This window comes from Thalia democratica, chromosome 8, assembly GCF_965202585.1.
Source record: "Thalia democratica chromosome 8, ktThaDemo2.hap1.1, whole genome shotgun sequence".
In the NCBI taxonomy this organism is placed as follows: domain Eukaryota; kingdom Metazoa; phylum Chordata; class Thaliacea; order Salpida; family Salpidae; genus Thalia; species Thalia democratica.
In genome coordinates this window covers 7,141,210-7,156,250 of record NC_139172.1, presented here as the reverse complement: position 1 = coordinate 7,156,250, position 15,041 = coordinate 7,141,210, and positions in this window count along the sequence as shown.

The following is a 15,041-nucleotide window of genomic DNA, read 5'->3' as shown; positions in this document are numbered from 1 at the left end:
CCAAGACAAAGATGGAGCGAGTACTAAGAGTGGGATGAAATAGCGACCCATTTATTTCCGAACTTCTTTTTTTGTCATATTTTTTTTTCAAGTGGTATAAGGCTTTTAACTAGTTTTATATGTTGTCAACTGAGTTTATAAAATTTTTAAAGTAATTAAAATGTTTTAAGAATAAAGAGTGTTTTCAATAAAGGTAATTAAAGGAGCAAAATGTAAATGTATTTGCATTTTCTCCTTTTTAAGAAAACTTAAATTGTTTAATTTTATTTTAGTTTTTCCTGTTTTGCAGTTAATTATAATCCATTGGTTTTGTTTGTTGCATTTAGTTTGTTATATGAGTTTAGTTTAAACGAACACTTCGTGTTCAGCTTTTTTGATTCATTTATTTTAGCTTTTCAAAAAAGTTGATAATTCGATTAATTGGTATTTTATGTTGTATAATATTTTATCATCTTTTCGTTTCGCATTTTCATTGTAAATACATTCAATCACCTTAATTTTAACAACGTTTAACATAGCTTAACAAGTATAAATAATTAACTTTTTAGAACTTTAGTAAATAGTAAATAAGTCATATTAAATTATTTATCGAATATAGCTCAAGCGTTAGCTTGGGGACATCTTTATATCAGTTAAATCGCACGTTGAGTTATAAACCAGGCACAAAATATTATATAACTAGCCAATACCTTCGTTAGCAACAATATTAATATACTTGATTGGTAAAATGTAAATGAATTTAGTATTCAAGAACTTATTTCTTCAATACTGAAAAATGAACAAGAATAGGTAATGTGAAAAACTGGTTTTTTATACTATAAATCTTAGAATTTTGTAATTAAAATTTTTGTGTAGAACTTATGTCATAGAACACATAATAACTGATCTATTTATTTATACAGAATTATATATATCATAAATAACATAAAAAAAGTATTTTCCTAAATCAAAATTAAACTTTTATTAAGCTATAGCATTGCAAGACTGGTTGAAATCATTTTATAAGAAGCGGTGATTTTTGTTTTAAAGAAGTTTGGCAATCTAATAAAAAAATTAGAATGGTTAATTTTAATTGGGTTTCTAGTATTCAATATTTAGTTTTTGGTGAAAATTTGTATAAAAATTTAATTTTGAATTTGCGTTAAAAACTTGCTATTCTACGACTTTAGATTAAAACTGCAATATGCGTAGAAGTCTTACAATGGTATTAAGTTTGAATCGTCATTATAAAAAGCACAACTGTTTGCAAGCTGTTTCAAAATGTTCCTACAAAATTTTTTTGAGGGATTTCTCGTTGTAGTTATGATTCGAGTTTAAATAAATATCACTTAAGCATGCGAGTACTTGTGAGTACTTTTATGACGTCACTAAAAGCCTTTTAAGATTAAGTTAAACTACAAACTAAATGCTTGCGAGTAAAAGCTTGACTGAGTACAGCTAAAATAAATTAAAATAAATTTGAACAATTATATTTTTTTAAGATTTTTTTACTAAACTTAAGGTCTCATTTATATTGTTTAAACAAGTAAAACATGTTTATGTAAAAAAATTAAAACTCTAAGGTGGTAAAATTAATTCAACAACAGAATAAAGCTAAAACCTTAAACATTAATAAAATAAGTGTTAATTTTTTTTATAAGTTAAAGTCTTTTTTTTTTGCTATTCACTGATACTTAAATCCCAATAAAATAGCAATAGGTAAAACGTATTTAACTTATTTTTATTCAAAAGTATGGATCGTAACAATTTATTTTTGTTTAAATTTATCAGGATAGTTTAATTTTACTTAAACTTAACTCGCAATCAAACATACACAAATTTATTATTTTAAAACTAATTTTCATAATAAAAATAAGTAATGTGAAACCTCGGTTTTTTATATTATAAATAATATTGTTTTGCAATTAAAATTTTGTTTAGAACATATGTTATAAGCATTTAACTATTGATCTATTTATCTATATAAAACTATAAGTATTATAATCAATAAAAAAGCAAGAATTTATTGAAATCAAAATCCAACTTTCACAAAACTACAGTATTACAAGACTGGTTGAAATTCTTCTACAATAAGCTGTGATTTTTCTTTTAAAGCAGTTTGGTAATGTTTAAATTAAAAAATAAATAGAAAACTTTTATTTGGGTTTCAGTGTTAAATATTTACTTTTTGGTGAAAATTTGTCTAAAAATTTAATTTTGAATTTGCGTTAAAAACTTGCTATTCTACAACTTTAGATTAAAACTTCAATATGCGTAGAAGTCTTACTGTAGAAGTCTTACGTAGCTATTAAATTTGAATCGTTATTATAAAAAGCACAACTGTTTGCAAGCTGTTTCAAAATGTTCCTACAAAAATTTTTTGAGGGATTTCTCGTTGTAGTTATGATTCGAGTTTAAACTAATATCTCTTAAGCATGCGAGTACTTGTGAGTACTTTTAAGACGTCACTAAAAGCCTTTTAAGATTAAGTTAAACTACAAACTAAATGCTTGCGAGTAAAAGCTTGACTGAGTACAGCTAAAATAAATTAAAATAAATTTGAACAATTATATTTATTTAAGATTTTTTTAAATAGTTCAAGTCCTCATTTAAGTTGTTTAAACAAGTAAAACACTGATTTTCTATTAAGATTTTAAATTTCAAAGTGGTAAAATTAATTCAACAACTGAACAAAACTAAAAATTTAAACACTCTCAAAACAAGCATTAAAGTTATTTTAGTAAATTAAAGTCTTTTTTTTTTGTTATTTACTACAATTAATGTCGCAATAAAACAGCAATAGGTAAAATCTAATTAACTTTTTTTTATCTAAAAAGTATGAATCGTAATAATTCATTTTTGTTTAAATTTATTAGGATATTTATGTTTTTACTTAACCTTAACACGCAATTAAAAATACATAACTTAGTTTAGTTTTAGTTAGTTATTCAAAGGCATAAAACTTTTATTTAACATTTTTTTTTTATAAAGTTGACTAAATATATGCTGAATTTATTTATACTTTAAAATAGCTTGCAAAAAAGTAAATTTGTTTAACGTTACAAGTTTAAATACAAGTTTTAACTGAAATATATATTTATAAATTGTCACACCGGTTTAAGGTAAAATAAAATTATAAATACAGGGATTTTAAAGTTATTATAATTTAATTGTAACAAATTGAAAGTTTTAAATTAAAATGCTCGAATTAGAATACCACATGATCCTTTAATTTAGCCAACTTATTTTGTTTTATTATAAATGTTAATCAAACTTAACTAAAATTTTTAAGTTTATACTGCCTGTATAAGATGTTGAGATTAGGATTTTTAACAAGTTTTTGTAGTTTTATATTAAAGTTTGAAATGACATACCATAAAATTAAGTTTAACTGTTTAGTTACAACAAACGTTAAATAGAAAATACATAAACTTTTTAGCTGCTTTAAGTTTTGCTGTTGAAATATCACCAGTTTCGGAATCCACCCTAAAAAGTATAACTTACTACAGTAGCCTTCTCCTTAAGTACGCACTTTGGAAAAAGGGCAAAAATGCCTACCCAAGTAGTTTTGGTCTTTATTTACCTAAATTAAGCCTAATACATGTTAATTGTTATAATTATTGCTTTTTTATTCAATTTTACGTTTTAATCCATTATAGGGTGTTTTAATGTTAATTGCAATGTATACTATTGTTAGATATCTAGTTATTATTTTAGTTGTTACGTTTTTTACGTTTATGTTTGAATCAAGAGGTCTGTAGATGTTAATTGCACTGTTCATTATTTTTGTTTATATCGCTTTTTTACACTTTTTTTATCACTAGGTCTTTTTTGAGTTTAAATATCATTTTTATTATTTTTAAATTATTTATTTCAATTTAAATTTAGTTTTTAAATTTAAATTGCGCTATTCGTTATTTTCTTTAAATAATAATCTTTAATGTGTTTTTTTTTAACAAAATTTTAAGTACAGTTTGTTGGTTTATTATTTTATTTCTGATTCTTTTAGTTTTTGTTTATTTAAATGTGATAAAGTAACATTTATTTGAGTTAAAATACTTTTGTACCATAACTTTAAGGTTTTCTATTTTAAATTTCTAAGTAATAGAAACTTTTTGAACACAGCGTTTTTTGCCTAAAAATGTGTTAAGAAAAATAAGAAATAAGAAATTCCTACGTAAGGGGCAGGTTACTGTTGTTAAACTTTAATTATACAAGAGTTTGTAGATGTTCTTATGAAATTTTTTGCAATTTTTGTACATCAAACCTTTTCAATTAATTTTAAATGATGAAATCTTACAGTTTGTTATAAGGTTAAGTTTTTACTCAATCATAAAAAAAAGAGAAAAAAAAACAGAATATCACTTTTATAATTAAAAAACGTTAAAAACAACTCGTACAATTTTAGTCTAAAATGTATACTTGTTCACCAGTTTTACCTAAAACGATGTATCCATGTATCTAAAAAATAAAATTAACTAACAGTTTAAGATTATTTTTTTAGTGTATGGGAGTTTTTTTTTTTTTTTGTGAAACACCCATATCCTGTATTATATTATATATATATACATAAGTTTATTACAAGATTTTTAAACTTGCAGAACTCAAGTTTCGTGCCTACGCACTCCTCAACTGCAAAACAAGTTCAAAATAAAGCACAAAAAAAAAACATTCAAGTGAAAGATTTAAATTTTAGCAAAATACATTATGAAGTAATTTTTATCAAAAAACATGCAAAACGTCTTGAACAAAAATTAACTTGCCAATCGACAATAAATAGGCAAAAGTTTATAAAACTTTAGTGAGTGACTACAAATTTGAACAGAAAATTGAATAAAACAAAAACATCATAAAAAGTTGAATAGAAATTTAAATTAATATAAAGTGAAATTAAAACTTATTAAACTTCAAAAGCGATTTTTTTATATGTCTACAAGATGATACAAACTCGCTTTTTTGTTAAGGCAGGTCTTATCTTTCAATGAGTACACTACGGCTGTTGCTTCTTTGAGAAAAAGCCTACATGACAATGCTTTGTTTTGTACTTTATTTTAAACTTGTTTAGCAGTTAAGGAGTGCGTAGGCACGAAACTTTAGTTCTGCAAGTTTTTACGTCTTGTAATAAAGCTTATTATTAAAAATCCCATAAACTGGTCTCTGTGTTGAAAAAATTATTTTATTAAGTTAATAGACTTATTTGTATCAATAAATATATATATATATATTTACAAATAAAAATCAAGTAACATAACAAAAATATTGAATGAGAAAAAACTAATGTTTGTTACGTTTTTTAGTAGTTTACTAAGTGGTTCATAGAGTTCAAAACTGTAGAATATCTTTCAAACTTAACTATAAGCATTGTAATGTTTATAAAAAAAGTTTAAACAGTCTTGAACACTGCTTACTGTTTGGTAGAAAACTTTAAAACATCATAAGTTTGTAATTAGAGACTAGATATAAAGTTATTTTGATATGAGTTTCTATATGAATTGTTCTTTTTTTTTATTAACACTTATACAAACTTTGGTTAAAAAAAAAGTCTTAACACTGAAGTTTATAAAAATAAAAACAACTTGAAATTTGATTTTTTTTTCTTAAGCCTGTTGCTTGACAGCAAATAATAACTGGTACGATATAAAAGTGTCAACAAAACTTATCTTCTGAAAAATTTTGTACACTAAAAACAAAATAACTCACATTTTTTGAAAGCGTAACGAATTAAAAGCTGTGACTTTACTGTAAAAGCAAAATTAAATAGTCAAAAAAAAATTATGTGTTTTCCTTTAATTTCTATATTTAGAAGTTTCTTTTTGTAATAAGATTTGTTTTCTTTTCTGATCTAATAAAAAATACTAAAAAAAATAATAACCATAGTTACAAACTTTTTAGTTTATGCAATTAACTAACATCTTAAACATGTAATATATAAAAGTCTATAACTTTAAAATTCTTTTGCCTATATAATTTATATAACTTATTTACAATAAAAACCTTAAAGTATGTATTATTTACAGTGTTTAAAGCTACAAAATTATAACATTAAAAATAAACTTACTAACGAATTTGCGTAAAACATAAATACATACAAAATAATTGAAAACATACTTAAAAGTTAAAAACAGGTAAATAGATGAATTGAATGTTTTGTTTTTAATGTTCATACATATACGAACTAGGTAATTTTTTTAAATTCGTATTCATAAATTTAATGCTTACTTTAATTTTTTATATTTATTCAAAAATAAAAATGTTAAGTGCAAATCTAAAAATCAAAACAATATTCAGTTACAAATATTAAAAAAAAATCTAATTAAAAAAATTACTGCACCAAAAAAAAAATAATTTAAGTTTTTTTTTAAACAATTATTTTAGTATTTTTACAAACTATTCGAAACAACAGCCTTTTTACTATATTTAAACTGCTTTTAAGTGTGAAGATATACTGCAGCTGCAAAAAAATCGGTTCAAGGTTAAAATTTAGGATTTGAAACGATAATCAACTTTAGTTTAACTTATCAACAATTTTCTTTATAGTTCATGAACAGCATAAGTTAATACTAATGTAAATTGATAATTATCAGAAACTAAATAAATTAATACTTAATATAGATTTATTATTTAACACCATACAAGTGTTAAAAAAAGTATAAATCAATGTTTTATAAAAATTTTGAACACACCTGTAAATTTAGTTCATAAATTAATCTAAATAAATAACTTTTTTTAGTCTAAGTATCAGTAAAGTTACTTAACACGACAAAAAAATCAATGCTCAAAAATTTCAGTCAACAATCTGGCGTATAAAAAACCTTTCTGTCATCATGTTACTACACTCTAAATATTGAATTCATCTGTTTTGTGTTATAAGACGAAGAGAAAAGAAAATGGATTACATAACATTTAAAATTTATAACTTTATCAAAAGATAACTTTCAATAGATAAAGGTCAGGTTACCTTATAATTTTATATTTTTAGTTAAAATTGTGAAGTAGAAAGCTACAGCACTTTGAACAATTTAAATAAAAAAACTTATAAAACATATTTTTCCGGATCTCTTTTATCAATTATACTGAACAGAAAACTTTTTCAAAATTTAATTTGACTTTAAAAAAATCACAATGATAAAATTAAAAAATACCACTTACATTAATAAAAGTTTTAAAGAAAGAAAAGTGTATTTTATAAAATACTTAAAACTGTGTTAAAGACCTTACGATCGATTAAAGTATTTTGAATTGAAGTCTGTCATAAACAAACATGATCTTAAATCTTCATTTACGACTACAAAATACAGTAACATGCCTTCTAGGTACGCACTTTGAACATGGCACAAAAATGCATACCCAACCAGCAGTGCGTACCTATAAAATTTTGGTATCCTACAGAAAGCCTAATACATAAACATCCTATAAGACACTAAATTTTACAAACGACGGTTAAAGAAAATCCACAAAAAACACAAACTTTAACCATATAAACAAAACATATCTGTTGAAAGTATATCAGAAGTATTAATACTTATTTAGTATATGTATTTAATTGTAAATATTTGTTTATTTTTGTATAACTACATCCATATTCGACCTACAAAGTTTTTTAACTTTTTTCTTATTTCTTTTTACCTTCAAAATTTACACAGTATATATAAATAATTACTAATTTTAAATAAATAAAAGTTTTTTGAAAAAGTTGATTATGCTTTTGTTAAATTGTTTTTATTCGAAAAAGTAAGAATAGAGTTTTAATACTTTATTACTGCTTACTTATTAAAGAAGTTTTAGCACTTTAACTGGTTGTATTGGTAGAAACCACAACAGTAAGTAATAAAATTGTTTAACAGTTAAATTTTGTAGCACATTTGTTGAACAAATGATATTTGTACCAACTTGATACAGTGCATTCATCTGTAATTATAAACTGTAACAATTGTAATAATTGCAAATTTGCAATTATAAACTGTATGGTGGTCGTAATAAAAATTTTTGTTTACAATTAGAATATTCTAATTTTATTCAAACATTTTCTTCAAAAACAAACAGTATTTCAATAAGCAATCGTTGTGAAACTACTATATTTACTTACGAGATTAACTTTGACTCAAAGAGCTTTTTTTGCAATTTTTAAAAAATGTCCAAACTTTAGATCCAAATATTTTTCTTATATTTAAAGGTTCCTTAATTTTTTTATATTCTAGAGAACGCTCTTTTGCCTTTAATTTTTAAAAAAATTCATTGGATTTGGGTTTAAATTTAGTAGTGTGGCCCCTTTAAAAATTTAACTTTTTTTTAAATTTTTTTATTTGTTTATTTTTTTTTAGTTTTTCTCCAAAAATAGAACTATATATTTTTTTAACTTACTTATAAAACTATTTTTTTTATGATGGAACTATTTTTTCTTTAAAACGTTTTTTTTTTAAATATCTATAATAAAACTTTCAAAGTTATTCAAATTTATCATGACTTCACTGGAAAATATAATTTTTTTAAGTAATTTTTATTTTCAATATTCTTATTTAAATAAGTTTTATATAAATGAAACATTAATTTTCCATTTTTTTTTAAGTGACCTATGCAAGCTTTACATAAATTTACATAATTCGAGGAATTTCAAACTCAAGTGCTACGATTTTTTTTTCTTTCACTGTTACCCCTAACCCTTACCCTCGGTCGGTAGCTTTTTTTTTATAATAAATTTTATTTGTCTTTTTTAATTTTTTTTACAATCACTGTTACCCCTAACCCTTACCCTTGGTCATTAACATTTTTTCTTTTTCTTTTTATTAGTTTATCTTTTAGTTTTTTTTAATCTTATTTTATTATAAGGGTTTTTAAAATTTCGTGCAAAATGCAACTCGTTCAAAATTGACCCTTCGTGCAAAAGTATCATAGTACAATTTCGTGCACTCATTTTGTTCTCGTGTAATTTAGTCCCCTGGTGCAATTTAGTAACCTCGTGCAATTTTGACCCGTTCTCGTCTAAATTAAATAAAGTAATATTTAATAGTCTCCAGTACTAGTAGGTAAAAATCACTGATAAATTATAAGTTAACATAAAAGAGTTTGATATTTATTATGACAAGTTTAAGTCATTTGAATAAAAAGCTGCCTGCAGCGGGTCCTTAGCATAAACGCCCTAGAGTGTCATCCCGTTTGTGGGAATAGTGTGAGCAAAAAAAATCAGGTTGACAATCTACTTTCAGACAGTGAACCAGACCCAAATGACCAACATCCATTACTCATACAATATTTATTAGAACACCGAAATTTAAGACTCTAAGTTGATTTTTAATTTATTTGTCGGTTTATACTGAAATAGGAAAATTTAGAACATAAGACTATACAAAATTTGTAATCAACAAATGAATAAGTGCATTTTAAACAAAGATTGTGGTTATCTAATTTTACGTATTTGAGTTGACGAGTATTTATTTGTGTAATATTTAAACATTTTGTTAAATGAAAGACTTTATTCTTAAAAAATTTTGTAACCTTTTTACAGCAGTTATTTTATAACTTTAAAGTAAACAAGTATAGTTTGTGTAAGGTTTAAAAGTTTTTGTGTGTTTTATTTAGATTTTTGGTAGAGAATCTGTTCTACACAACTCAAGGTGTTTCATGGAAATTCAAATTTAGGTAAATTAACAACAACACAACATTTTGTGAAGTTTCAATACATATTAGTCAAACACTAGGCATGACAAAAAATATATATTTTTGTAATAAATGACAATTGAAGAACTTAAATTTTAGTTTTTAAAATTGTATTTCTTATAGTATAAAACTAAGCACTAATTGTATTTTTAAAAACAAAAGATTTTACTTTTTTTTTACTAAGACTGAAAAGTCAGCTAAATTATACAAAAGTTTTTTGTTAAAAAACAAGTAAGGTTAAAAAATAAATAAATTTTATTGAGTTATTAAAAAAATTAAAATTTTGCATTAAATTTTTTCAAACTCAAAACTTGGCATTTACAATAATTTTCAATTATTTTACTGTGCCCACTTCTGTAACGCTGCAAAATCTTCATCATTGTCATTTTCCTCGTGAAGTGAAGAAGATGAGCCAACTAAATTAAATCCTTCCATTCCATAATCTTGAGTTTGAAGTGTACTGCTCCCAAGAAAATCTTTCATACTGCTCTCAAGAAAATCTTTCTTACTGCTATCAAGAAAATCTCCGAAAATCTTTAAGTCTTTTTCTATTTCGACTTCTTCTAGCTTCCATTTCTTGCGCTCCTCGGGATCTTCGGGCTTTTTGGACTCCAAAAATTTTACGATTACTTCTAAGCTTTCGTCTAAAGACAAAACTTGTTCATTTGTTTCATTTTTCGCACGATGCTTTCTTCCATATTGCATTTTAGCTTGTAATTCATCTATTTTAGCCTGTAATTCAGGACTTACACTACGATCGAATTCTATCTTAAGTTCAGCAGGTGCTTGCTCACTATATCTTTTTTTAGTGAGAAATTCTGCTCGAAATTTTTTTACAGCTGCTATTTTTTTTTTTTTTGCTACGGACATTTCATAATTAATCTTTCCCTCTAAAGAGTCAGACTTTTTTTGTAACATCATTTCTTCCAACTTTTCTGCAAAAAAATCATAAATTAAAAAATAAATTTGCAAAAAAGCAGTTACTGTAATTTAATTTTAGTTAAATTCTTAGTTTAATTTATACTTCAAATAAATTTCTTTTTTGTAGTTGTCTACAGTAAACTTAAAAATTTAATTTTTTAGAGTTTTATAAGTTTTTTAATAACATAACATATTTTTTTTTTAATTTCTGATTTTCTTGTTTTAATAAAAAATTTTAAAAAATTAATCAGAAAATAAATGACATTTTAAATTCACTTATATTGAAAAAGCAATATTCTCCATTCTGATTTTAACTACAACAAGTATTCAGTAGTTTTTAATTTATATTTCAAAAGTTCTAAATACATATTATTTAATTATAGCTTTATAATTTTTTCCTTCTTAGCAAAATGTAACTTAATAAATTTGTAAAAATGTTATAAAAAATAATTAAATACACAGAACCTGAAAAAAAGATAATTTTATGGCTACTTTTATATTTTATAACTTTTAAACAGTTTCAAAGTTATGATTTTTAAGCATGTTTAACTACGAAAACATATAAATAAAAAGCTTAAAATTAAAAAATAATAAAACTAAAAACGATCTAAACACAGAATGGTTTAGAATAACTTACCCAAGTATAAAACTCAAGCACTTACCTATCTTTTCTCCAAACCATGCCATATCAAAGAATAATAAAGTTGTTGTTTTAATAAATCTGATTGTATTGTATAACTTGTTTTATTTTGGTTATAAAAATCACCCAAGCAATTTAATTGTAGTTAAACTACTAGCAATGCAATTAAACACAATATATATAAGACAATATATGATGTAAAGTTAGCTAAGGTATTTTACACAAATTGGTATGATTAAAAAAATCTAGCGGGAAAAAAGTTGTTATTATTTGTTTTTAACTAATTAATCTATTCTAAAAGTATAAAAAAGTTTTACATATTTTAATTGTACAATATACTTTATTAAATACTTATAGAACTTATTCATTTATTATAAAAAATAGAAAAAGTTTAATTTTTTTATATATTTACAAAACACTATCGACACAAACTTAAAACTTTACATATTTTCCTACTTTGTTTTTTTATTTTTTCTAATTTTGTCAGTGAAAATAAAAGTAATTTAATGCATTACAACTTTCATTTTGTTTTATGAATTCAATCTTTTCCAATTTTTTTTATTTTGATTCCCGATAAGCATAAAAGCATTAAAATAATTTAAAATTAGAGCAACTAATTGCTAAATGAAACCTGTAAATACTTTATATAACAAATTTAGAACAATTTAACAAATATGTTTTTATAATATGAGTTTTAATTTGTTAAATTTCAAATAAAATATTTTCAAATGTGCGTATTAACATTATTTAACCTTTCAAAAACACCTAACAGTTTAGTCTCACTAAAATAGCTGTCAACATAGAATACTGACTGTTACTTAGCTTTGTTACTGTAAAAATTTACGCTAGTCTATTTATGTTTTGTATAACAAACTTTTAATTTGAAATTACAAAATAAAATTATTAAAAAATTTTAACACGATTTGTATAAAAAGTATTTGTATATAGTAATGATTTGTTTATATAATCGAAACTTATACTATGTATACATTATGGCTAATCTATACAACAATGTAAATTTTAATTTACTCAAATAACCATTACTTGATAAATTCAATGTACTTTTCAATAGTTTTTGACATTAAGAAACTCATGTGTAATACTAAAATATCAAAGAAAATGTTTTAATAATTTTTAGTTAAAAAATTAGCTATGAAATAATTACTAGAAAAAAATAATTTAGTTTTCATTATTTAAAAATACTTATGATTATTTTTAATATATAACAGCTGTGTGCGCATGATAAACCAGTTCAAAAGAGCAAGTTCAACCTCCATTACAAAGACAAAAGATCCAGCCTAAAGTACATTAAAGAAGATCTCTGCAGAATAGTATTTTTTCAATATGCGTCAATCTATTTTGTTCTTAATTTAGAGCAATATCTAAGTTTCCCTTGCTTAAGTAAAAATTAAATGGAGTTTTATTTTCTATAATATCTTTTTATTCAGTTTATGAATTCAAACTTTACCTAATATGTAGAAGTACTATTAATTAATTATAAAAAAAAACATAACTGCATTAACAGCTATGAAAGTATAGCAACAGCAATGTGATACTATAAAATATTTTCTTAAAAACAAATAACGTAGAAATTTGTAAGCAAAGTTATTGAGTGTTTTCAATAAAAATATAATCTTCAAAGTTTTTTTTTTTTTAAACTGTTAATTTTTTAAGTATTTACTCAGCACAACCAATGAACAATTTGGTCAAAACTTAAGTATTTATTAAAATCTGTACTTTATTCTATTCGTTTGCCTAATAAAAGGTAATTAAAGTATATCATTGGACAGGATTACAACCAGTGGACTTGTTTTATCCCTTCAAGCAGATATTTCTACTCTGCGACGTTCTTTTTAGTTTGGAAACAATTTGTTCAAGGCAAAAAAAAATTTGTTAATAGATATTAAATTTGCTTTTAGTTTGATTTAATCATGACAGAATAATGGTTAAAAGTGGTTTTTTTGTATAATTCTGCTTTTAAATAATTAATTACCGTTTTAGATAAAATGTAAAAAATACGATGGACCGTGAGAATTAAATTTCTACAATTAATCCGGCCCGCGAAAAAAAAAATTTAAATCTGGCCCATGACTAGAAAACTTACCAGTTCCTAATATATTGTATTAATATATTAGCAAACACTAAACTTTATGAATAAAAATAATAAATATAATTAATGAAACATTATAACTTACACAACAGCTAAACTTTAATAGCAAGAAATGAACTATACTGTATATTATAGTTGTGTACTTATCTTTATCGAAGCTGATGCTAAATACAAGTCTATGTTACATAGAATTTGTTATGATATGACTATTAGATATGAAGCTGACTAATTTATACGTAAACATTACTAAGCATTGAGTAAACACTTTTAATATGATGTTCTGCCCATTTTAAATCTATGTTTATGTGTTTTTTAATTAAATTAAAGTTTATACTTTTATTTAAAGAAAATAAAAACTGTTAATGTTATCTTATCAAATCTAACAATATTTTCTGTTCTATTCATATTAACTTTTACGTAGTTGTATTGAAAATAAGTGTTTAATAAGTAGTATTTCTAAACCTCTTTACTTTAAATAAATTAGTTTTGATTCAATTTACTTATTCTTGTTTGTCATACTGCAATAAACTTGTTTTATTTTTATCTTTTGTTAAAAATCGCACAAAATAATTCACACTTTAAACATTTGTAAAATACAAAAAAACAATTTTAAACGTTAAGTTCTGTTTGTAAATTATTTTCGGATGTGAATAGGAAATTGTTATAAACTTACAACTTGTTCTATTTACAAGTGTAATATTCACAAACACAATACATAGTTTATTAACCAGTGGACTTATTAAGTGAATAATAAATTATTTAATTTTCTTTTATTCATTTATATTGAATAATAATTGTTAATCTAAGTTATCAAAAGTGATTTATATCGACAAAACGTTTTCCAGGATTATTATAATCATTTAAATATAACTATATATTATTTAGATAGTATGCTCTTTTTAAAACGAATTAAAAAAGAAATATTTAAAAGTGGTTCTTCAAAATTCTTTTTGAATTAAACTTTATGAAGCATTAAACTAATGCTACTATTCTAGTTTAATTTACTTAGTCTACTAAAATGACTTACTGTAGACTGTTACTTTTTTTGTCGTAGAAACAGCTAAAAAGTAAATTTAAAACATAACTTGACACTCAGTGATAGATTACAACCAATGATTAATTAAATAATGTCCGTATCTTATATCGAAAACAGTTTTGTTAAACTCTTATCAAAGTTTTAAATTTGTTTCGAAATAATTTCCGCATACTAACTTATAATATCACTTGTTTTTTCTAATTTCTTAGAAATGAATATCTGAGATATTCGATTGAAAAAGTAAATTGGTAATTTATAACACTTTAAGTTGCGTAAAGAATTTAAGTTTAGCAAGCTGTAATTTATATTAGAGAAATATTTATTTTCATTAAAACTCATTGTAGCACCAAAATATAGTTACTGAAATTAAAAGCTTTAGTCATAGTTTAAGAAAACCATACACATATAAAAAATATAAAAACCTTACACAAAATTTATTTCAACCTATAATTTATCTTGCTTCCTTTTTATGATTTTTTTTTTAATATTTAAAATGAAATACAACAAAAAAATCTTACTCTGCAGCATTAAGCACCCACACACAAAAAAATAAAAAATCTTAAATTTTATCTTTTTGTTCTGTTCCCGTAATTCTTAAGAATTTCGAATTTGCAATTTGCACTCAAAACTTTAAAATTTATAACATTGAAAGATATAATACGTTTCAAAATAAAGACTTGATAGTTTTAGAGCTTAAATGC